This window comes from Psammomys obesus, unplaced genomic scaffold (assembly GCF_907164565.1).
Source record: "Psammomys obesus unplaced genomic scaffold, mPsaObe1.curated_primary_1811, whole genome shotgun sequence".
NCBI classification, from domain to species: Eukaryota; Metazoa; Chordata; class Mammalia; order Rodentia; family Muridae; genus Psammomys; species Psammomys obesus.
Window position 1 is genome coordinate 7,348,514 of NW_026591918.1, and position 22,752 is coordinate 7,371,265.

Below are 22,752 nucleotides of genomic sequence, written 5' to 3' on the forward strand. Positions count from 1 at the left end.
AAAGGGAGCGGGTAGGGGGTGGGGTGGGGGAGGGCGGAGAGGAGGCGGGCGGGAGCGCGGGGAGGAGGCGGGCGCGGGAGGAGGGAGCTAGACGCGCCTCTCGCCGCGGCAGCTGCCCGGCCCCGCCTCGGCGGCCCCCGGGAGTCCGGCGGGCCGCGGCGGGAGGGCGGGAGGCGCCGCGCGGGCTGAGACTCGCAAACTCCGGTGTCCTTGGCCGCCACGGTTCGTGCCCTGCCCGGCCCGGCCCACTGCGGCCGCCGAGTTCTTTACAACTCCGCAGTCCGCCGCTACGGGCGCGACTCTCCGGTGACCCCGGGCGGTCCCCGGGCCCTGGCGACCGGAGAGGAGTGGGTGATGGGGACCAGGGTCGAGGCCGGGAGCCCCCGCGCGCCACAGTTTGCCAGCGCTTGCTCCGGTCGGGAGCCCCGGGAGCGGGTCCGGGGAGTTAGGGTAGGAGGCTGCGGAGCCTGGAGGTGGCGAGCCCCCCTCCCCAGACCCCCCGAGGTTCCCCGGGGGGAGGCCAGCAGGCGGCGACGACGGAGGACCCGCGCGTTCTGTGGCGGAGCGGGCTGGGGATGGGACCTGGGGGTCGGGGTCTGGGGACTGCACCGCGGCGTGGCCGCCCAGCGCTGCTTCCCGGCCGCGGCGCCTAGTGGAAAGCGCGGAGGGTGGCGCTGCAGTCGCGGCGCGGGCGCTGGAATCCGGGCTCGGGCATCCGGCGGCCGCATCGCCGGCCGCCTCGGGGCTCGGGACCACGGGCCAGGGTGCCTTCGAGCCTACTGAGGCCGGGGGTCCGCACCGCTCTGCAGGCAGGAGAGGAAGCAAACCACCCATTATCCTTCTGGGAAAAACAGACTGCTCCGACCGGGGCTCCCCGCCCCAGCCCCAGCCCCAGGGGAGCCGCTGAGCAAGGGCTAGGCGCATTCTGGATACCTACAGGGGAAGCCCCAGGGCGACCCTTTCGCCGAGGCCCCCACTCTTGGAAAAGCCTTGTCACCATCCTCATACAAGCTCTAGGGTGTGACTAGGAACTTTGCGGAGCCCTCGAGAGGGCTGGCGGTAAAGACCTGAGTCATCCTCCCCTGGCGGAGCGCAACTCCGGTGACCACGGCTTGGAGCGCTCCAGACCTCTTCTACTCTCCTAGCGCTCTGCCGCCTAGTTTCTCCTTCTGTACATGATTTTTGTTGTTGTCGTTGTCTGTATGTTTTTCCGACTCTGGGACTTTGTAGGCTCTTCCCCCCCCCCCCGTCACCCTGCACCCCAGGTTTGCAGAGAAATAAGTAAGGGTGGGCTCTGGCTTCCCCTGGGTGCCATCCGGCCAGCTCTCCTGCACAGCAGTCTCCCCAGAAAAGTTATCTTGGCGGTGGATGTTTGTATTATTGAGTTGGCTGTTAGGGACACTTTCCCGGGCCTTTTTCGGAGTACAGGCCCACCCCAGCTTCCGTGGGCTTAAATCCAGCCGTACACCTACCTAGGGAAGCAGCACCAGGAACAGGCCTACCAGAAGAGCCCCCAGCGGCCCCGCCCACAGGCACTGTCTCTGTGGATGACTAACTGGTTATAATGAGTTCTCCGCTTCTGAGCGCACCTTCCGCCTATGAAAGCATGCCAGCTTTTCCCAACCGAACCAAGCACAGCCTGACCCCAGGGCATGTAGTCCGTATGGCTTTGATACTCATAGATTGGGGCTGCGAGAAAATTGCTTTTGCAGGATGCAGTAGTTTTCTAAATGCCTGCTTGAGTGAATGAATACCTGAGCACATACCAGCCCTGATTCATAAGGTTTCATCGTCCCCTCTGTGGCGTCTGTATGCTAACAAGCCTTTCTTCTGCATCTGTCCAGCCAGTCAGTAAGGGCCAAGCATCTTGCACAAGACAGACACAGTAGGTCATGCTGTGGGGGCTGGGGATGAGCCATCCAGACAACCTGCCCTCCTAGGATTTGTACACTGGGAAGGCCTTTCTCCAAAAGCAATAATGAGAAATATATGATTGTACACTCTGACAGAGGATCAACAACGGTGTGTATCAAGAAAAAGCACACGTTGTGCCCTGATAGTCTTGTGCCCTTAACTGATGAGAAATTGAGATACAGCAAAATGATAGGGCTTAGTCAGAAGCAGCCACCTGAGGGTACCAAGGTCATGGCCACAGTGGGTGAGTAAGTCATTACCCACGGCCACCTGCCACAGGTGCCCTCCATGGTTATTTTAGGGCATCTAGAGAGTCTTAACCCAGAGAGAGGATTTTGAGAATTAGTAACTATTAAACAGTCTTAGGCAGAACTTGGTACACTTAAAATTAAGATGGATATACTAAGTATTTCCTACTAGCTCAAAACTGACCTAGTGTCTCAAAGTGGTGTAAGAATTTGGGAAACTGCCACTCAAGTGTCCCCTCCCTTTTCATCATCATAACATCCGGTGAAGAAAGTGATCCAGAGAGACTTCGTTAAAGGAAGGTCACCTGGCCTCAGACCAGGGCGCTTTGAACAGCCCCAGCACCTTATACTATGTTAATGCAACGCTGAGGGTTTGGATCCTGCTATTTACACGGAGAAGCAGACACTTCAAGGCACAGCTTTCAGCTGTAGCACAGACTCCAGCCAAATGAGACTGCCCCTTGCTGGTCGGAGCACCAGCCCTTCTGGCTACAGAGCTTGTGCTATGTCCTGCAGCCATGGGCTACTGGGGAGATGGCAATGTCTGTGCAAACAGAGCCAGAAGCGGGATACCTTAAAATGCTTGGCTCCTCCTAGTGTAAGGAATCAGCTCCACAGGCAGATCCCAGAGAAGCATTTCTTGGAGGAGAGCTTTGCCATCCCACCCAAATCAACCCACCCCACCCCCCCAAGCTTTCGAGGGGGTAAAACTCCTGTCTGTCATAACTTGAGGCGGTGGGGCCATTTAGTAAGTGGGAACAGGACAGTCCCACAAAAGTTGCTCTGTCCCATAAGGATTTTCAAATGCCCCTCTGGACATTCAAGGAGGAAAAAAAATTACGCCTACGACTACCAGAATGCAGAACTTAAATCTACTTTATGTACTAATATATCAATACAAAGGAGCTTTGCATGGCTTTATTAAACAGAATGCCACTCCTGTGTAACTGTAGGACACTGGTTCCAATCCTTACCGAGAGATTTGTTTGTTTGGTAAGTGGATATCTGTTTGGTTTTCGTTCTTTTTCTCATTTAAAAAAATAAACAAATAAATCACTTCTACAACGGCAACCAAGCTTACTCAGTCTGAGTAACTGCCATTGCCTACCTAGCCTGCCTGGGACTTTGGCATTTGTGGTTAGTACAGACACACAAACATGGAGTGGCCATTACATCTTGCATTTAGTCTTATGTGAGTTTTCCACACTGTAAAATGCCTCCTATTTTACTATAGTAACTTAATATTTTTGATTAATTTTTTTAGTATTATCAGATCAAGCATCATTGATTTATTTTTTAAAAGAAAAAAGCAGGCCACAGTGAGGATTTCAAGCCAGGATGGCAGGGGAAGTACAGTGCCTGGCTGGTAAAGCTGTGCCCTTTCAGGCTGGAAAGAGATGCCGGCTAAAACGTGGTGGGGGTGGCGCTAGTGGAGATGCAAAGGGTTTGAAGGAACAAAAAACATCAAATGCTTTAGTGAACTTTGGATCCGGCATTTCTTCTGCCAGGACTTTATCTTACACTTACTAAATGAGAAAGACTTAAGATCCTGGGCCCTCGAGAGAGATGGCTCAGCAGGTAAAGGCCCATACCACCAACCCTGAGGACCTGAGTTCAGTCCCTGGAACTCACATGGCAGAAGGAAAGAAAAGATGTCCTTGGACCTCCAGGTGTAGTCTGTGGCACACAGAGACACGCAAGTGAACATACACACATAAATGCAATAAATAAAACTTTATTCTCTCCAACAGCACCCACCAAAGTCACCTACTACTTCATCCTTAGACACAAGAGCTATTGCACACCCAGATGCTGCTCTGGCTCTCACTGTACCTCACTGGCCAGCAACAATAGGCCCTCAGTGGAAGCCCGGCTCCTGCTTCCCAGTCACGTTTGCACACACACCCAAATACAGAAGCCATCTCTCCCCGCTGCTGTCTCCTGGTCCAGCATGCTACCATTTCATCCCTAAACTCCTTCAACCAGTTGTTGATTGATCCCTTCTCCTTTTGCACCTACAAACACCACCTCTTTAGAAAAGAAAAAATCAGAGCCCAAGGTCAAACTCTTCCTCTGCCTTCTGCATTAAATTAAAATACACTCAAGGTCCCTGGATCCACACCCAGCTTCCGCATGCATCTCTTGATCACTGTGATTCAGCCAGTCCACTTGGAGTTCCAAAGGAAAGTCAGTCTTATTTTCTCCCGAGACCCTGGTGCATGTGATATCCCCTGTCAGATTCCTCTTCCTCCAGATTGGCCTGAGGTTGTTTGTAACTAACTTGAGTGTTCATAAAGGAGCCATTGTGGAGAAAGCACCTTCAAGATTCTCAGGAAAAATAGAAGTATGTGCATCTTGGTGCTCTTAGTTCCCTTCTTTCTCTTCCTAGCAGTTATCACTACTCATTGGTTGGTTCCTCCCATGCGTTATCTTTTCCCTTATGTGACTAAAGTGGCAACAGTCAGAGTTCCAGTGCTGTGAGACACAGTACACATTCTCTAGAATGGCAGTCAGGCTGAAATCCCTTTCTCCTAACGACATGTGTTTCATGCTTTCTAGACTGCAGCATCTTTTCCATCGAGACCCAGTACCTGGCTAATAGCACTAGACTTAGCCAGACAGTGAGGACCAGGGAAACTGTTTTCCAGAACTGATCCTCACAATTCTGGAGGATCGTGTCCAGATGTCCCTAAAGTTAAAAACACTACATCCAAACACTGGCTTTTGAGCTATCAGAAGAATGCTGCCCACCTTCAAAGCCTGCCTTCCCTCCACGTGTTGTTTCTAGTTCCATGTGCAGACATGTGCTGAGGAGACTGCAATGATGACGGGGTGTTCTGCTTCTGGGAGCAGTTCAACTATGTCTGAAATACAGCACTAGGAAAGCACAGAGCGGAAACAGCCTCAGGTCCACTGTGTCAAAGCTCCTGCGTAGAGTAGATGTTTAGGCAACCATGAGCCGAATTCAACCAGATGTGATGATCCTTGCCAATGTTAAACCTTCCACTGACCTGGAAGAAGTAGGCCCCTGAGCTCCAAGCACAGGAAATAGCAGTAAGTAGCCAGGGTACACTGTACCAGATGTGGCCCTTCTATTTAGCAGCTGCCCCAACTCTGAGAAGGCTGTCATGGGAAGGGGCAAAGGACCACCCCAAAGGAAGGTACTTGGAGAGATCAGCTGCATGGAGCCGCTCCCCCAAGCCAGTGGATGCCAGCCACTGGGGCTAGTGCCGGCTGGCTAAGGAATGGGCTTTCAGGCTTTGTAGTCCTCTGGTCCTTTCCCTATCCATCCTAGTCCCTCTCCCAGCATGAGAATCATCACTCTGATCTTTACTGGAAAATGATTCCATGTAAGAGTTTGTGCCTACAGCTGTGTCTATGTGTCTACATGACTGTAAGAGCATATAAAATGACGTTGAATGCATGTATGTGACTGTGTAATATGTGTATATGTGGCAACCATGCCAATGCATTTTTAAACTCTGTAAGCAGGTAGGCCCTAAAGTAGGGCAGGACTGGCATTCAGTTGAGAGGCTCTGGGGAACTGATTCTACCACCCCTTTGCCTCTGGAGAACAGGTGTCTAACAGCCACACAGCCACACTGGCTTGCACAGTGAGGCAGAACCTCAGCAGCCACCCACTCCAGTCAAGAGAAGATGCTCCTGTGAAACAGGAAGCCCTAAGTGAACAGTTGGAACATATGCTGATGCTGCTGTTTGGCTTCCATCAGGCTGAATGGAGAACAGAGAGACGTATTCACGCATCACACACCTTCTAATTGTGTGAATCTAGAGTTGCTCATTTCCATAGAGGACAGGCTGCCGTTCGGGAGCAGGAAGCGTCTTTTGGGGGTAAGATCTGCTTTCTTTAAAATAGTTTGAGACAATACAAGGCTTCCAACTGTCTATCAAATAGAAATTAGTTTTAAAAAAATCAGAGTTTCTCACATAATGGAGTTTCATATAGCTGTTTAGAAAGGGGGAACACAGCTAGGCATGAGGGCTCACACATGGATCTGTTGTCCCAGCGATGGAGACAGGAGGGTCAAGAGACCAGAGTTGAGCAATTTAATGAGACTCTGCCTCAAAATAAAATAAAGGAACACAGTTCAGTGAAAAGGCACTTGCTAGAATACATGAAGCTCTGGATTCAATCTCCAACCCTCATAGATTAGTGAATGAACAACTAACTCACACTTTTTAAATAAAAAGAAAAGCAGTTTTTCATACTGATATGCCTGTATGTCAAGCTGTCCGTTACGATGAACATGTTAGGAAAAAGGCAGGTCATAACACAGCTTATGTAGCATATGTAGACACTCATCTGTGTCATAGTAAAATCAGGGATTCCGGTGTAGATGTTTTTGCTTCATGTTTCTTCATTTGCTGTCGTTTGACTGTGAGAGATCTCCCACTGGCCCGTGAGTTTGCACAGTTGGTCCTCTCTTGGTGGCACTGTCTTGGGCTGTTGTGGAATTTTTATAGTCTACTCTGCTTACAGCTCAGCTCTCTGCCAGCTTCACATAAGCACTGGTCACATGTTCCTGTCACCAGGGCGGAGCTGATCCCCATGGCTCCCCAGCCATGACAGAATGTTGTCCCTGAACCAGGCACCAAAATAAACCTCCTTCCCTTAAGTTGCCCCTGTCAGTATTTTCTCACAGCAACTAGGAACATACTTAACCTGGTAACAAAGATCCCCGTGACAAAGAAAAACTTTCTTTTTGTTTTTGGTTTTTGAGACAGGGTTTCTCTGTGTAGAACAGGCTGGGCTTGAACTCAGAGATCCACCTGCCTCTGCCTCCCTGAGTACTGGGATTACAAGTGTGCACCACTGAACCATAGCTTACTTTTTGCCTTTAACTCATTGGGATTGTTTGAATCATGATGAGGAGCATATTGAGTAGATGACTGGAATTATATACTTGTGAAACAGTAAAAGGGCTGGTATTCCCACAAGATAGTTTGTGCATGACAGTCTGTTTCTAAAAATCATTTGTGGTGGGAAGGGCTCATGAACAAGCAGAGGAGAGAAGGTCTCTGGGCTGGAATAGAGCTCTGTACAGAGGAGCAAATGCTCCCTGCCTTTCAGTTGCCTCGCACCCGCAGACCTGGCACTGCTACTGGTCCCTGCAGCCCCAAGAATGCATGCATTGGTGGCGTTATGACCAATAACAACTATTTTTCATGCGAGTTTAATCTCGATGCTGATTTTCAATCAGTGGCACATGAAAACTTTTTAGGAGGTGTGTCTTGGAGAGAAAGGATAAAGTATTTAAACTCTAGGAATATCAATAACTGAAAAAGCAAATTTCTCTGCTACATTACTTGTACAATAAAGTATTTAAAATGGTCAAGAAGATTAGGAACTTCCAAGATGGCTGCAACCAGTGCACACTGTATCTGAGAGGCAAAGGATCTGAAACTCCAAAATTGGTGAGTGGAGGGACAGCTGAAGCCCAGAACATCGACAATGAGGCTTCCTGAGCGAGAGGGGAGAATACTTGAGCTGAGACCATCTAGATCCAGGTCACCCTCAGACTTCTCTGGGGTCGGAGAGTGGCAAACATTCGATCCCCCTGCACTTCCCCTTATCTGGCCTCCCTCCTCCTCGGCAGAGGCGGCCCACAGTGCCTGCAGCTCATAGCACAGAACGCCCTGCTCAGTGACTGAGACTGCAGAGGTGGGCCTCCTAGTTCCTCGGCAGTGGCTGCCAGTGGTAACAGCCTTCAGGGTCCCGGGTCCATGAGCAGCTGTTTGGACCCCACAGGGCCTCCCAACCAGTGACTTTACTGGCTGTCCAGTCCCTCAGTGGTGGGCAGGCAGCTGGACGAGCCACCCAGTTCCAGCAGGCCACCCAGGTCCACAGACTACAGTAGGGAGTCCCTAGGGCCTCCCAGCAGGCACCTGTACCAGCGGCCTCTCAGTTCTGCTGCTGTGGCAAGACTCCTAGTGGACCACTACACCAGCCTCCAAGTTCTGCTGCTGCAGTACCACTGAGCTGATAGAGCTCCTATACCCCCATATGCTCCTGCAGGCCCAAATCTGAGAGTAGAGACAGGGGGAACCCTGTGCTCTCAGATTAGACCTGTTAGAGAGTGAGTGCCCCTTCAAATGAGTTCCTGCAGAGCCCCAGATCCAGGGTCTCTCTATGCTAGCAGCCAGATATCTGATCCCTCCCACCCACACACCCACTCTGGACAACATAGGGATTCTTGGGACAGCATTCTCAACATTGAGGCCTGTTCTGCAGGTCTTACCAGTGGAGTCCAGGCAAACAACTCTTGGAGCCCAGACAGAGCTGAATAGACCACTGAGGTATTCAGGGAATCTGCACATGTGCATTGTGCCCTGGAACACTGCAAGCACCCACACCCCCTCCTGCACCTGCACCACCCCCTGCCCCAAATGCCAGGCATCTACACTCTCTAACACTCTGTCCTTCAAGGCATATTTCGATGCTCATGCACAGGCTTGCTCGCCTGAACTTGTGCATCTGCGCCTGCAGATCTTCTTCCCTTAGATACAGCTGAAACTCCAACAAACACTCTCAAACCAGTGGACCTCTGTCATCTTCCTGAAGATTACTCCAGACACCAGAGAAAATTGGACCCAGTCTGAAGTACAGACTCCAGGAAAAAATAGTGAAGGTTACAGATAAGCAGGTGGCCAGAGGTCAGCATAAGAACACATCCAACAAAAATCAGGACATCATGGCTTCACCAGCAACCCCAAAATCAAGGGATACTCCAATTCATCAGAAACACAGGAAAATGATTTTAAAGCTATGCTTCTCCAGTTATTAGAGGCACATAAAGAGGTAACAAACAAATTTCTCAAAGAAACAGCCACACAAATGGAGGCTAAAAAACAGAAAACGAACAAAGCTCTCAAAGAAATACAGGCAAATATAGCCAAACAAATAAAAGAACAAGTAGAGGCACACTTAGTGGCAAATAGAAAGGAAAGGAACAAAAAAATAGAGGCTATCATAGAAAGACAGGAATCCACATTCAAACAGATGAAGAAAATGGTGCAAGGCATGAAAACAGAATTAGAATCAACAAAGAAAACTCTGGAGCTGGAGAATTTAGAGAAAAGATCAGGAACCACAAAGGTAAGCATCACCAACAGCATACAAGAGATGGAAGAAAGAACCTCGGGTGCTGAAGATACACTTGCAGAAATTGATAATTCTCTCAAAGAAAAAGTAAAATCAGAAAAGTTCCAAACACAAAACATCCAAGAAATCAAGGATGCGATCAAAAGATGAAATCTAAGAAGAATAGGAATAGATTAAAAAGAAGATTCCAGGTTCCAAGGTCCAGAAAATATTTTCAAGAAAATTTTTTCAACCTAAAGAGATGTCCATAAACATATAAGAGGCCTACAGAACACCAAATAGACTAGACCAGAAAAGAAACTCCTCATTTCACATCATAGACAAAACACTAAATCTACAGAAGAAAGAAAACATATAAAAAGCAGCAAGGGAAAAAGGCCAAGTAACATATAAAGGTAGACCTATACAAATCACACCAGACTTCTCAACAGAAACTATGAAAGCTAGAAGGGCCTGGGCAGATGTCATGCAGACTTTAAGGGACCACAGATGCCAACCCAGACTACTATACCCAGCAAAGCTTTTAAGCAATATAGATGGAGAAAACAAAACTAAATTTAAACAATATCTGCACAGCAACCCAGCCCTACAGAAGATACTAAAAGGAAAACTCCAATCCAATGAAAACAATTACACCCAAGAAAACATAGGATACAGATAACTTCACAACAAAAAAAAATTAAAAGAAAAACAATGAATCACAGAACCACCACCAACTCTACAAAAAAAAGGAACTACATTCATTGGTCACTATTATTTATCAACATCAATGGACTCAACTCTCCAATAAAAAGACACAGACTAACAGAATGGTTGCAGAAACAGGATCCAACATTCTGCTGCATCCAAGAAACACACCTCTGCAACAAAGATAAACACTACCTCAGACTAAAGGGCTAGAAAAATGTTTTTCAAGCAAATAGACCCAGAAAACAAGCTGGGGTAGCTATCCTAATATCTAATAAAATAGACTGTCAACCAAAATTGACCAAAAGAGATGAGGAGGGTCACTTCATTCTTATCAAAGGAAAAATCCACCAGGAGTACATCACAATTCTGAACATCTATGCCCCAAATACAAGAGCACCTACATTTGTAAATGAAATATTATTAAAGGTGAAATCACAAGTCAATCCCAACACCTTAATAGTGGGAGACTTCAACACTCCACTCTCACCAAGGGACAGATCATCTAGACAGAAGCTAAATAGGGAAATAATGGCACTTACAGAGATCCTAAATCAAATGGATCAAATAGACGTCTACAGAACTTTTCACCCAAATTGAAAAGAGTATATGCCCTCTTTTCAGCCCCTTAAGGAACCTTCTCCAAAATAGACCATATAGCTGGCCACAAAGTAAGCCTCAGCAGATACAAGAAGATTGAAATAATCCCTTGTATCCTATCTGACCACCATGGACTAAAGCTGGATCTCAACAACAACAGAAATAGCAAAAAACCTACACACACATGGAAACTGAACAAATCCCTACTCAATGACAGCTGGGTTAGGCAAGAAATAAAGAAAGAAATTAAGGACTTCTTAGACTTCAATGAAAATGAAGGCACAGCATACCCAAACTTATGGGACACAATGAAAGCAGTGCTAAGAGGAAAATTGATAGCACAAAGTGCTTCAAGTAAAAATTTGAAACATCTCATACAAGCAACTTAATGGCTCACCTGAAAGCCCTAGGAAAAAAAAGAATCAATAACACCCAAGAAGAGTAGACCTCTGGAAATATTCAAGCTCAGAGCTGTAATCAGTGAATTAGAAACAAATAAAACAATTCAAAGAATCAATGAAACCAAGAGCTGGTTCTTTGAGAAAATCAACAAGTTAGGCAAACCCTTTGCCAAACTAATTAAAAGACAGAGAGAAACTATCCAAATCAGCAAAATCAGAAATGAAAAGGGAGACATAACAACAGACACTGAGGGAATCCAAACAATCATTAGGTCTTACTACAAAAGCCTATACACCACAAAATTTGTAATCTAAATGAAATGGAAAATTTTCTTGATAGATTCCATTTACCAAAATTAAATAAAGATCAGGTAAATAGACTGAATAGTCCTAAATCCTGAAGGAAATAGAAGAAGTCATTAAAAGTCTCCCTTCCAAAAAAAGCCCAGGGATAGATGGTTTCAGTGCAGAATTCTACCAGAACTTCAAAGAAGAGCTAACTCCAATTCTCTTCAAACTGTTCCACAAAATAGAAACAGAAGGGTCATTACCAAACTCATTCTATGAAGCCACAGTCACCTTGGTACCTAAACCACACAAAGATCCAACAAAAAAAGAGAACCTCAGACCTATCTCTTTTATGAACATTGATGCAAAAATGCTCAATAAAATACTTGCAAACCAAATCCAAAAACACATAAAAGATATCATCCACCATGACCAAGCAAGCTTCATCCCAGATATGCAGGGGTGGTTTAACATACAGGAATCCATCAATGTGATCCACCATATAAACAAACTCAAGGAGAAAAACCACATGAGCATCTCCTTAGAAGCTGAAAAAGCATTTGGCAAAATCCAACACCCATTCATGTCTAAAGTCTTGGAGAGATCAGGGACACAAGGCACATAGATAAACATAGTAAAGACAATATACAGCAAGCCTATAGCCAACATCAAATTAAACAGAGAGAAACTTAAATCAATCCCACTGAAATCAGGGACAAGGCAAGACTGCCCATGCTCCCCGTATCTTTTCAACATAGTACTTGAAGTCCTAACTAGAGCAATAAGACAACTAAAGGAGATGAAGGGGATACAAATTGGAAAGGAAGAAGTCAAAGTACCACTATTTGCAGACAATATGATAGTACACATGAGCAACCCCAAAAATTCAACCAGAGAATACATTCAGCTGATAAACACCTTCAGCAAAGTAGCTGGATACAAAATTAATTCAAAAAAGTCAGAAGCCCTCCTGTATACAAAAGACAAAGGGCTGAGAAAGAAATTAGGGAAACAACACCCTTCACAATAGCCACAAAGGACATAAGGTACCTTGGTGTGAACCTAACCAAGCAAGTCAAAGGCCTGTTGGAAAAAAAAAAAAAACTTCAAGTCTCTGAAGAAAGAAATTGAAGAAGATATCAGAAGATGGAAAGAGCTCCCGTGCTCATGGATCGGTAGGATTGATATAGTGAAAATGGCCATCCTGCCAAAAGCAATCTACAGATTCAATGCAATTCCCATAAAAATACCAACACAATTCTTTACAGACCTTGAAAGAACAATTCTAAACTTCATATGGAAACAAACAAACAAAAAAAAAAAACAAAACAGAATTGCCAAAACAATCCTGTACAATAACAGATTATCTGAAGGTATCTCCATCCCTGATCTCAAGCTGTATTACAGAGCAATAGTAATAAAAACTGATGGTATTGACATAGAAACAGAATAGTGAATCAATGGAACCAAATAGAAGACCCAGAAATAAACCTACACACCTATGGATACTTGATTTTTAACAAAGAAGCCAATACCATACAATGGAAAAAAGGCAGCATCTTCAACAAATGGTGCTGGTCTGACTGGATGTCTACATGTGGAAAAATGCAAATAGATCCATATTTATCACCCTGCACAAAACTAAAGTCCAAGTGGATCAAAGACCTCAACATAAAACCAGACACACTAAATCGCTTAGAAAAAAAGTGAGGAAGAGCCCAAAACTCATTGGCACAGGAGACAACTTCCTGAACAGAACACCAACAGCACAGGCTCTAAGATCAACAATCAATAAATGGGACCTCATGAAACTGAAAAGCTTCTGTAAAGCAAAGGACACTCTCATCAGAACAAAACAACAGCCTATGGACTGGGAAAGGATCTTCACCAAACCTATATCTGACAAAGGGCTAATATCCAGAATATTTAAAAAACTAAAGAAGTTAAAAAGCAACAAATCAAGTAATCCAATTAAAAAATGGGGGTACAGAGCTAAACAGAGAATTCTCTGTAGAGGAATATAGAATGGCAAAGAAACACTTAAAGAAATGCTCAACATCCTTAGTCATCAGGGAGATGCAAATCAAAATGACCCTGAGATTTCACCTCACACCCCTCAGAATGGCTAAGATAAAAAACTCAAGTGACAATACATGCTGGAGAGGATGTGGAGAAAGGGGAACCCTCCTCCACTGCTGGTGGGAATGTAAACTTGTTCAGCCACTTTTGAAATCAATTTGGCACTTTCTCAGACAACTAGGAATAGTGCTACCTCAAGATCCAGCTATACCACTCCTAGGCATATATCCAAAATATGCTCAAGTACACAAGGACACTTGCTCAACCATGTTCATAGCAGCTTTATTCGTAATAGCCAGAAACTAGAAACAACCTAGATGTCCCTCAACAGAGGAATGAATACAGAAATTGTGGTACATTTACACAATGGAATACTACTCAGCAATTAAAAACAAGAAAATCATGAAATTTGCAGGCAAATTTTGGGATCTAAAAATGATCATCCTGAGTGAGGTATCCCAGAAGCAGAAAGATACACAAGGTATATACTCATTTATAAGTGGATACTACACATATAAAATTGGATAAACATACTAAAATCTGTATGCCTAAAGAAGCTAAGCAAGAAGGAGGACCCTGGGGAAGATGATCAATCCTTACTCAGAAAGACAAATGGGAATGACATCGGAAGAATGAGAAAACAGGATACAGGACAGGAGCCTACCACAGAGGGCCTCTGAAAGACTCTACCCAGCAGTGTATCAAAGCAGATGCTGAGACTCATTACTAAACTTTGGGCAGAGTGTAGGGAATCTTATGAAAGAATGGAGTATTAGTAAGACCTGGAGAGGACAGGAGCTCCACAAGGAGAGCAACAGAACCAAAATATCTAGGCACAGGGTTTTTTTCTGATACTGATACTCCCACCAAGGACCATTCATGGATATGACCTAGAACCCCTGCTCAGATGTAGGCCATGGCAGCTCAGTGTCCAAGGGGTTTTCCCTAGTAAGGGGAACAGGGACTTTCCCTGACATGAAATCAGTGGCTGGCTCTTTGACCCTCCCCTCCCCATGAGAGGGGAGCAGCCTTGACAGGCCAAAGAGGAGGACAATGCAGCCAGTCCTTATGAGACCTGATAAGCTAGGGTCAGATGAAAGGGGAGGAGGATCTCCTCTATGAGTGGACTTGGAGAGGGGCATAGGAGGAGATGAGGGAGGGAGGTGGGATTGGGAGTGAATGAGGGAGGGGGCTACAGCTGGGATACAAAGTGAATAAATAAAAAATAAAAATTTAATTAAAAGTCTTCATGAATTAACTGAATCCATAAGAAAAATCAATAAATGTAAAGACCATATACACATTTATATATGTACATACACACATTGTATGTATGTATATGTGAGTTAGGGCCTAGTTGGAGTGGGGGACAGTTTGGGGGGCGACATTCTACTCTGCTTACAGCTCAGCTCTCTGCCTCCTTGCCAGCTCCACATAACAAGCACTGGTTGTTATATAATATATTTATATTTATATTGTGTGCCCATTTCATTCTCTTGATTCTGCATCTGTACCCTTCTTGTCAAATGAGTTAAGATGGAATTGACTCCCTGTCATAGCCTAATTATTCAAATATTCCTAGTGAGCAAATAAGAATGGCCACTTTTTCATTTTTTCATAGGTCTTGAACTATTACATATTTAAGGAGCGTGGCTTGCTGTTAAAGAGCAAGGGTTCTTATCCAAACTCACCTAAACAAATTAGCAACCATTGGACAGATGTGTTCTTTACTACATGAATTAAAGCAGCAGTCTTGTTTAATAGAAATTTTGTAAATCCTTTTAAGAACTTAGTGAAATAATTGTGAATACTACAACATTTTGCTGTAAGAACATTTATCACAATATTGTCTATACTAGACTGAGAAACCATGCCACTGTCTGAAAATGGGATGTTGGTTAAACTAATTATAGTTGATTCATATAAAATTATACTGCTATTAAACTAGATATTAGGGCTATGGATGTGACTCAGTAATGGAGCATTTCCCTAGCATACACAAGGATCTGGGAGCCATCACAGCACCAGAAAGAAAAAGAATGTTTTAACGTGCGCATGCTTGTCAACTTGTCAACCTGACACCACCTAGAGTCACCTGGGAAGAGGGAACCTCAGGTGAGGACTTGTCTCCATCACACCGACCTGTGATTAATATGGGAGGGCTTATCCCACTGTGAGCAGTGTCACCACTGGGCAGGTGGTTCTGGGTTGTATAAGCAAGCAGGCTGAGCAACATTCCTCTATGGCATCTGCCTCAGCTCCTGCTTTAGCATCCCTCGACGATGGCCTATGTGCTGTAAGATGAAATAAATTGTTTTCTCCATAAATTGCTTTTGGTCAGTGCTTTATCACATAAAATAAAATCAAACTAGTATACTACCTTAATTATAAAAACTCACATTGACCAAAATCTTTAAATATATAATATATATTTGTAGAAGCAACATGTACACATAACTTTTTAAGGGTTTACACAGTACAGAAAAGTAAAAGAGGATATGAAACCTCCTTTATAGTCACACAAAACAATGTTAACATCATCTGCTTTCACCATTTTCTTGTTTTGGGAGTGTTTATGTATGTGTGTCTACCACTGTGATATTTACACTTAACCTTTTATTATTTAATTACCAACTTAGACATTTTGTGCTGTTTTCCTTTGTTTGTATTATAGTGTAGTATACTATCTAGTGTATAGTATGGATGTGTTGCCTGTCAATTATGGACAGGCAATGTCCATAGTTGGCCATTGGAAAGGGCAGAAAAGTGGAATATCCAACAGACAGAAAGGATTCTGGCATAATGCCAGGTGTGGAGAGTATCCAGGAAGAAGTGAGGAGGACAGACACATGGTACCTGAGCATAGGTAACTAGATACATGGTAGAATGTAGATTAGTATAAATAGATTAGATTAGTATAAAAGGTTGTTTTTAAGTTATGAGCTAGTCAGAGAAGAGCCTAGCTATATGGTCTAGGTATTTGTAAATATATCTTGAGTCTCATGAGTCATTATTCCGGAGTTTGGGGCTGGAAAGAAAAACCACTGCAAATTACAGTAGTAGGTATTGAACCCAAAGCTTCAAAAACAATAGGCAAGTATCTGTCCAAGGAGCTACAAGCCAGATGTGATGGCTACTCTTAGTTATCAGCTTGACTATATCTGGAATGAACTACAATCCAGAAATGGGGAAGTACACCTTTGGAAGATTTTCTGCTTGGTTTTAAGTGTGTGAATTCATTTCTAGTTTGGCCTTTTGAGGTAGGAAGACACACATTATTGATCTGGATCTTGAGGCAGAAAGCTGTATATTTAACCTAGGCCATACCTTCTGCTGGAAGCCTATAAAAGAACATAGAAGAAGGAAGCTTTTGCTCTTTATCTTCTTGCTCTCACCTTGCTAGCACAACCATTTCTTCACTAGCCTTAGCATCCAATTGTTTTGGTATTCTAGCATATACAGGAGATCAACTGAGACACCCAGCCTTGTAGCAACTATTAGATTCTTAGACTTTCCATTCACAGTCAGCCATTGTTGTTTAGCTGAACTGAAGCCAGTAAGTCATTCTAATTATATAGATATAATTAGAGGGGGAATATATATATATATATATATATATATATATATATATATACACATATACACATATATGAGACCTTTTAACATATACATAGAGAGATTAATTCCGTAAGTTCTATGACTTTAGAGAACCCTAACCAACACACCAGAGAACCTAGATATTTGAATAATGCCCTCCCCATGGCATGGGTAGGAGTACACAGAGGAAAGCCATTGCTATCCTGGAGATGGCTAATCAGATGCAATGGGCTCATTAGCTTCATTCTCCCACACTCAGTCTCCTTGGACTTGAGAGAGGACTTTCAGATTTGCTACTTACCCTCCCCCTACACTCTATTTCAAGTATGGATACTTGGCAAACCTATAAACATTGTTTTTACATTATCAAGGTTTATTGTATGTGTGTTTATAAGTTAATTTTCCAGGTTTTGTATACAAATTCACTAGAAAACATGAGAGCCCAAAGCTGCATTTATGATAATAAACTGTTCTGTATTTGTTATTGTCAGATTCTGTGATACTTAGGAGGCTGAGTGAACCCACAGAGAACACAGACTTCTAATATGAACAGCCTCTTTCAAGTCAGCCCTTTTCCTTTTCTTTAAACAGCCACAAAGAGTTTAAAGAGCCACATATTCTATTTTCGTTGGAAGTTGAAAGTGGTCATAATCTCCAGGTTACAGAGTTCAGGTAAAGGCTGTCTAGAAGAGCATGTGATGCGCAAACTGTAGGACGATAGGAAGATGGAGGATGTACGGTGCAGAGAGGTCCCAGCACTATCGCCCAGGAAGCACTGCTGCACTGAACGCAAGTCCTCTCCCCAGAGCGCATGCTCTGTCTCTTGTGGCCACTGTGTACGCAGGGCTGGAGTTAAATAAGACTGGAGACAGGAGCCCTGCGGGACAGGATGAGCCCCTGGAGCAAAGGAAATGCTGCCATGCCAACAACCAGATGGACACTATTTAATGATCTGTTGTTCTGACAACAGAAGAGGAGAGAATATATGAGTTGGGAAGCAGGCTAGAGAGGGTGCTACCTTACTTTATACCTAGATATCCTTCAAATGGTGACTGAGGACATCCAGCAATTTAATAAGTAAGGAGAAGGAAAGGGAGGATGGTAAATATGAATAAACAAAAAGGAGAATAATGAGGGAGATGACTAAGAAGATTAGCTGGCCAGGCACAAGTCTAAGAGTATTTAAAAATGTAAAAAGAAAAGGAAACTTACCCAAATATCCAGAATACTCATCAAAAGAAAGGAGAGAGAGCCAGTCAGTCAGACAGACAAAGTCAGAGACAAAGAAAGACAGATACAGAGAGATACAGAAAAAAATTTTGCTTTCAAGGAGATAAACCCCACATCTTAGTTAGGAATACTATTGCTGTGATGAAACATCATGACCAAAAGCAAGTTGATGAAAAAGAGTTTAGTCAGCTTACACTTCACCAAGTCACTGTTCATCAACAAAAGACATTAGAACAGGTGCTCAAACAGGGCAAGTACCTGGCAGCAGGAGCTGATGCAGAGGCCATGGAGGAGTGCTGCTTACACAGCCTGCCTTCATAGAGAACCCAGAACAACCCACCCAGGCATAGCACCACCCACAACAGACTGCCCCCCGCATCAATCACTAATCAAGGAAATACTCTACAGCCAGATCTCATGGAGGCACTGTCTTAATTGAGGTTCCTTCCTTTCAGATGACTCTAGCTGACATAAGAATAGCGAGCACAAACCATAACAATCTACACTATCGATGTTGACAGCATGAGAAACAGGAAGGATGTAGGAGCAAGAGGTTGACTTTCACCTCCAAAACAGGTAAGCAAAATATAATAACTAAAGGTAATTAATGTTGGCAGACACATGTGTACTGGCAACAGGGGAGTCTGAGACAGAAGGAACAAGAGTTTGATGCCAGCCTGAAGTTGCAAGATCAAGGCTAGCCAGCTTAAGGGAACCAGTCTCAGAAAAAAGAAGTTTACAAGTCTATAAATCATAGAACTACAGACATATTAAAAATATTACTAATTGCTAAAAATAAGATGACATTATTACTCAAAGTTAAGTAAGAGATGGAAAATAAAAGAGAAAAAGGAGGAAAATTTGGTCATCTTTTGTCAAATATTATTAAGTAGATATACTCAGAGAAATACTTATCAGAAAAAAAATCTAAATACTGAAAAGTGCATACAGAGGGTTGGAGAGATGGCTCATCAACTTAGATCACTTTTGCTCTTGAAGATGTCTCAGGCTCAGTTCCAACACCCACATAGAATCTCACAACCATCCATAATTCCAGTTCCAGGGGATCTGATACCGACTTTTGACTTTCACGGTCATCAAGCACATATGTGGTACATAGACATATATACATTCAGGTGAAACCGTCATATACACAAAGTAATTAAACCTAAAGAACTGAGCACATAGAGTACACAGGTATTTATTCTACATGGCTTATTTTATTAAAATAGCAAATCAAAACAAAAGAGTTTCAAGAATTTCAATTTGAGTAACAAAAAGTAAAGCCTAATTTGCTTCCCATTGCAGTAACATACTGTAAACAAAATCATTTGCAAAGGGCTTTTTGTTGGTGGTGGCCGTCTTTCTATTTTTTTTTTATTAGTAAAGAAGAAGTGGAAGAAAGCCAGATAAATGGAAACAACAACAAAGAAAAGGAATTGTAATTTTTAAAAAAATACATGAAACAGTTTTTACCAAAAAGTATATTTAAAGGCAAAGAAGAGTAGCTGTAAAACTAAAATAGATCAGTTTACAATGAGAAATGACTATATATATTTATAAAATACTAAAAAATAATAGACAAAAACGGAAACTAGGTGAAACAGATGCGTACTGTCACAGTGAAAGACTGAGTCAGTGTGATGTTTTCAGTAAAGCCAGAAACATAAGAATAAGCAATTTCCAGGTGACATAATTAAAAAGACAGAACTGATTAACACACCTGCAGCATTCTACCTCCCAAACAGAGAGCATATCTTCATCTCAAATGTCTGTATGAATTAACAAAGGGATGAATAGTAGAGCCAAGTCAGCCCTTGCCACTGGCTTGATGACCTACGACCTATCTGTTGAGATCCAAATTGAGGAAAGAGAAAGCTGACTGCTCAGGTTTTTCTCTGACCTATCCACACACACACATGCATGTGCATATCCAATAAATAGTCCCTCACCATAAAAAAAAAAAAAAAAAAAGAAATCTAGTCAGTTCTTCTCCCTGAAAACGTAACACTCTTCATTAACTTTTTGGTGAAAGAAGAAACATAAACAAAAATTTCAGGTTTGGGAGAAACGAAAGTCTGGAATGCAGCTAAGGCTGAAATGAGAGGAAAACTCTTACCTTAAGTGTTCAGTGACAATAAAAATGGCTGAATCTCAGCCAATGAACAGACACATGGCTCCAAATTAGAAAAAGAGCTGTGTAAGAAGCTGAAAGGCTAGGATTGCTCAGGGGATGGAAGGACCCACGTTGGTTCCAAGCAACCTCAGCAAGCAGATCACAAACTCCTGTAACCCCAGCTTCCAGCCCAGGCATTCCAGGTCCCTTCACTGGTATCCCTGAGCACCAACACACATTAATTAACCAACACATTAATTAACTCATTAATTAATTAATTAATTTTCACATACACATATACAAACCAAGTAAAAGATGAGAGAAATTACCCCCCCAAAAAAACACACAAAAAGAAAAATAAACACCTAAAAATAAACTTAAGTATGAAGAGTGTTAAAGGACAGAAAGGAAGCCTTGACTGCAAAGAAAGACAATTTTATCTTGAAAAATTTATAAATGATACCCGTGATCTTCAAATTAATTTATGTGTTTAGAATTATTTAATTAAACATCTAGTTTATTTTAAAGCAGAATTTGCAGAGTTCACATAAAAAAAAAAAAAACACCAGGAAATCCTAAAATCAGAAATGCTGTGACAGACACAGGGGACCTGAGAGAGACCATACTGACCTGTTGCCTAGCCAGATGCCGAGTTCTGCCATGGCCTGGAACCCAAGCGGAGCCTTGTGTATGCCAGGCACTGGTGACACTGTCTTAATTGTTACTCAGAAACACCAAGCAGCACCCTGGTGCTGCTTTGGAAATGACTCCAGTTGGTGGCTTGGCATGACAAAAAATCTACCAAATATTAAAATATATTATCAAGCCATTATAATTAAACACAATGATAGTAGGCATCTTTTTTTTTTTTTGTCTACCAAAAAGACATACAAAATTCTTAAATAAGCCTAATCTTACATAGGCCATTATTACATGGTTAAAGATGGATTTCAATTAAAGAGAAAAAGAACTACTCCTGATGCTGCGTTAACCTGGGAAAATGAAATTTGGCTTTATAGCACACTTGAGGACATACTTTATTTGGGTGTAAGATTTCAGTATAAATAAGGAACCAGTTTCCTTTCCCAGTACACATACTAAGGAGTACATGTAGAAAACATGGGCAGATTCCTTCATAAAGTTCATATGTGGAAGCTTTAAAAAAAAAGAGTATATTTCACAGAAGTAGATCGTCTGAGGACAGGAAAGGAGGTGGGAAGGCGGTGTTCTAGCTTTCTTCCTATTGCTGTGAGGAACACCAGAACCAAAAGTAATTTGGAAAAGATTTGTTTCATCCGACAGAGCTCATAGTTCGTCGTAAAAAGAAGTTGGGGAAAGAGCTCCAGCGACACCCGAGACAGAGGCCGGCAGAGGATGCTGCTTACTGGCTTGCCCCACCCAAGTGGACCTGCTCAGCTAATTTTCTTGTACACTCCAGGATCACTGCCCAGGAGAGGCAACACCTACAACTGAATTGCCAGCCTACATCACCATTAATCAAGAAAATGCACCCCCCCCATCTTGCCCACAGGCCAATCTGATGGAGGAAATTTCTCAGTTGAGATTCCCTCTTCCAAGATGACCCTTGTGTCAAATTGTTTATAAACCTTATCAGCACAGGTATATAGAGGAGGTCAGATAAGGGGTGCAAAGTAGGCAGAAGGGCTAGGTCATAATGTTGTATAGTGTGGCACAGTAGCTACAGTTTATAGCAACATTACAGTATTGTGTACTGTTGTATGCATATAACATGTATGTCTAGGAGAATGCATTTGGATGTATATGCATGAGTATGTTTTCCTCGTGTGTGTGTGTGTGTGTGTGTGTGTGTGTGTGTGTGTCTGTGTCTGTGTGTGTATGTGTGTCTATGTGTATGTGTGTGTGTGAAGGTCAACCTCGGGTGTCAATTTTCTTCTTTCACTTTGTTTGAGACAGGGTCTGTTTTTCCATTGCTTACTGCTGCATGCACCAGGCTAGCCTGTGAGCGCCTGGAAATCCTCTGGTCTCTGCTGCCCATGTCAACACAGAAGCTCTGGTATTATAGGCGTGTGCTAGCACACCAGCTTTCACAGATTCTGGATCCTTTCACTTGCCTGGTATTGTGCTTTTCCCATCGAGCCAACTTCCTAGCACGGGACTTTTGTTTATAAAGAACTAGAAAAGAAAAAAAGGTGGTCAGTGTTTGAGAGGCTAGAATTGCTGATCAGCACAACTTAATCGTTACCTATGGTGTGCAGGCACTGAATCAGCACACAGCTCCTACAAACACTGATGTGTACAATTTCAAATAAATCATTTTGAATGGAAAAATTAAAAAGTTGGAATGGGAAAGACCTGTCTCACTACCACTTAAAAAATGTTAGACTACACAGAGAAGCCTAGTTAACAATGACAGGTCAAGTGACCACAGAACGCTACTTCTGTTCATATCACAGAAAGCTACAAATGACTGATGTCACCTTACACACA